The 3,784-nt window shown below is 42.0% G+C and overlaps 1 long non-coding RNA gene across 1 annotated transcript; it reads left to right on the top strand.

The window, feature by feature from the left end:
* Positions 1 to 104: 104 nt before the first annotated feature.
* Positions 105 to 3,296, top strand: LOC119276023. Its single transcript, XR_005136205.1, has 2 exons — positions 105 to 2,776; positions 2,911 to 3,296. It is a non-coding gene; the product is annotated as an uncharacterized LOC119276023 (long non-coding RNA).
* The last annotated feature ends 488 nt before the right edge of the window (positions 3,297 to 3,784 follow it).

Below are 3,784 nucleotides of genomic sequence, written 5' to 3'. Positions count from 1 at the left end.
ATGCCACGAACCGCTGCCTCTGCCCCCACGCTGCCGGGCGCCGCCTCCACCCCCACGCCGCGGGCCGCCGCCTCCGCACCCCACACCGCGGGCCTCCGCCTCCGGCCCCATGCTGCGGGACGCCACCTGCCTTCCCCCCACCGTCGCTTGCCGCCTCCCTCCCCAACAACGTCGCGGCTACCCCGTGTTTCCACCCCCTGCAGCTCTTTGCGCCGAGATGGTCGCCCGCATTGTGTCGATGCACCACTGCCGCGTGCAGGAAGTTCAACTCCACAATCCGCGTCCGTTCTATCTCGCTGCTGTTGGCGTGCCCCGCTCCAACTCCATCGCCTCTGCTTCACTGGTAAAACAGTGCGACCTGAGGAACCACGGGGGTTCGAGGACGTCCAGCTCCGTAGTCCAATTCGGTATGATTCACGTAACCGATAGCCCCCATGTAGCATCCCAGTATGTATTTTATCATCAGTTCTTAAAGGAAAGTTGAATTAGTGCAGTGTGTGTGTTCAAAAAATAATTTCAGTTTTATATTTTATAGAAAATTTATAATAGTTCCCACTTTTCAGTCCATCTACTTCCCGGTCATAAGTCCAATTAGTAGAAATTCAAATATGAAAATAGCATCCATTTTGTTCTGGTAATCATCTTCAACCAATTTTGTATGTATCAGACTTGCATATGTTAATTAGTAGGGTAGATCTCTGTTGTATAAGAAGCTAGATGTTGATTTATAATTATGCTGTGACTATGCTGTGACAAAGCTAGATGTAGATCTCTTACTACATTTCTTTGTTCTTTTCATTCTGAAAAGGCTACCTTAGCAGCACAACTACAGTTTTTTTCCTTTTCAGCTCTCAAACTACATCCTAGTTTTGTTGTCAGTTCTCTGTTTTTGATGGATCTGATATGGTTAGCCCTATCTAGTTTTTCTGTATGTACAGTGCTCTAGCAAAATTTGTTGCTTCTTTCTTGTAGTACTAATGTTGTTGCTTCTCCAATCGAATGTTGCTCAGCTTCCTCCCAATCCGCTTGATCTCGTCTTGCTCCGAAGCATGCTTCAGTTCGACAATAAGCTCTAGAAAGGTTCAGAGTACTTTGCACTTCAGGTTGTGGTGGGTCGTGTGTTATGATGTGTTCATCGCTAGTTCCTACAGAGACGTACTCTATGTGGACTTTTCTGTTATAGCTAATTGATCGAACATATCTCATAGTGATGTGGTTCCTTCTCTGTATTTCTTTTGCTGTGGTGCACTACCATATTTGCAGAAAAAATAAGTTCTTTTGTGAGAGAATTCGGTCTGGAATCATGGGAAAAAGAGGATACATTGAACTGGCTTTTTATGGTTTGTCCAATCTATTTAATTTGGTATGTGTAGAAAAGATGTTATGTCTACATACTATCATCTTGTTAGTTCCGAATACTATCATTCTGGTAAGTTCATATGTTTTTGTTTTGAGAAGTGCATATCCCCCATGAATACTATCCTGGTGTCCTCCTCTTGATATGCCCATGAGAACTGATACAATTTTTTCTGCAGGTTTCCTTGTTGATTTATGAGGGCTACACAAGTTTAATTTTTACGGAAGTTGAACTCTAGGATATGGAGTTTGATGGATGTGGAGGTTCTGTCAAATATTTCTGGTTTATGAATTTTCTGATTAATACCAAGGATCAGTGCCCTAGCCTAGCATATGATAGAAATGCCGGGTTGCATGTCAGTGCGTACCTATGGTCGTCGTCTTTGGACCAGGGTCCTTTTGTTTTGGTCTGGTAGCTTCTGGCTGCCCATTCATTAGTACTGGAGCATAGCATTCTGCGTTGTTTAAGCAAACATTTAAATTGTATTACAAATTGTTGTTCTTCCCTCTGTTCCACAAAAGATTGTGTGTTCTTTTTTGAATCTATGTTAGAAAGAAGTGCAGAAAACAGTAGCAGATAGAAAACAGTAGCAAAAGTTCAAAGTTCAAACTTTCATCAGTCCAGTATACAAAAAGCAACAAAAAGTTCACTCTAAAAAAACACCAGTAATGTTATGATCTGAATTTCCTTTGGCCAGTCTTTTTTAGTCTGTAGCAGATAGAGTTCCCTCCAGTTCACCGACGCCTGCGCCACCGGGTGCAGCCACTGTGAGGCGGCGCCAACAAGCAGTATGCACGGGGGCGGAGCAGCCTTCCAGTGTGTTTGCTGGACAGGAACAATGTGTTGATGTCGAGAAAAACAGAGGCAATGTTAGGGAATTCTGTTTTTTTTCTGAAGTATTTATTTGCATGCATAAGTTTGAAGATTGTCGTAGAGCGAGTTCAAGTGTGCTAAATCACGACGGGCGGTGAGAGTTCATTTAAATCACGACGTCTGAATCGGGGTCATCCCCTGCCACCATGCTCCTACATGGCCGGGTGGTCATGATGATTAGCAGTATGTACACAAAACATCAATGTTTGCTTGATGGCCATTCCTGATCTACATACTTAGGTAAGATGCATATACATCTATGCAGGTGTGTTGATGAATTGGTTTACTAGTAGAACCTTGTAAAAACATTCCCACTTTACTGTATACACGTAGATTTTTGAAATTACTGTCTGCTGATGTGGCTCATATGCTTGAACTTACATCTATCAAAAAAATGACATGTTAATTTCATGCACGGCCGCCGCGGTCGTCACTGACGGTGAGACGGTTGCTTGTGTGTGTAGGAGTACTATGTAGTTGCAGATTAGCTATTACTCTCACTCGGCATGGTTTGGAGGAGTGCTACCTAGTTGCACATTGTATCAGGTGTTTATCTTACTGCTCTGCTGCTGATTCTTGGACACAGTATACTTTCTCGTATGTTTCATTAAATAGAGCACATAAAACCTAAGTCTGTACTCAGCAATGTCAACTTTGTGACGCGTCTTCTTTCCTTTTAGGACCTGCACGAGTTTCGGCCAAGGAACCATCATCGGGCAGCAGGGTGTCACCGGAGTTCTATGCAACAACGGTCATTGAACTCGGTAAGCCTTGCACAGATAGCATGTGCAATGATGAATGCATGAAGATCTTTCTAGGTCCTGGCGACTGTGAGAAAGGCAAGTGCTTATGGGGGTTTTGCGGAAGAAGAAAGGCTTAGCTTAACTGGCATAGCAGTACTCAAATCAGGTGTTGATGTCGTGGAGGCTTTGGATCTTTCCCTAGTTGCTTGACTCCAATAATAATGCCTTTTGAGATTGTACCATTTTGTCGTCCTTTGGCCTTGTATCGAACTTCTAGTCATCTTGTTACATCAGTTCAAAAGCATAGAGGTGGCACTGCTGTAGCGATCTTGTCTGCGACCACATGGATCTTGTTTTGTTTAATGTTGTTTGATGTTCGTAGATACACGTAAAACATTTGGAAGTTTAGCAAGCGAAATACTTGTTAGATTCATTTAAAAAGTGTCTTATAGTTCAACTTTTATATATAATAAATTCATAATGAAATGTGGGAACAATTCAATATGTGTGTGTGTTAAAAACATAACAGTACAGAGAAATTTGGTATGTACTCATCAAAAAAAATTGCATCAGTTTGAGAGGCACGGAAAAGAAATTTTGGTGTCAATAAAGTTTGAGGGAAAAACAACTTTAAAAAGAAACGTGACAAGCTCACAAATTAATTCTGTGACATTGACGTCCAAGTTCTACAACTGATCCGTCCAAACAAAAACGGTGGTCCGTTCTACAAAGGAAAATTAGTTTAATAAAAAATATTGATCAGTACAAATTAAAAACGGTGGTCTGTTCAGAATAAAAGAAATGACAAAAA

The sequence above is a fragment of the Triticum dicoccoides genome, chromosome 3B (assembly GCF_002162155.2).
Source record: "Triticum dicoccoides isolate Atlit2015 ecotype Zavitan chromosome 3B, WEW_v2.0, whole genome shotgun sequence".
Lineage (NCBI taxonomy): Eukaryota > Viridiplantae > Streptophyta > Magnoliopsida > Poales > Poaceae > Triticum > Triticum dicoccoides.
This window is presented reverse-complemented; position numbering and strand designations above follow the sequence as displayed.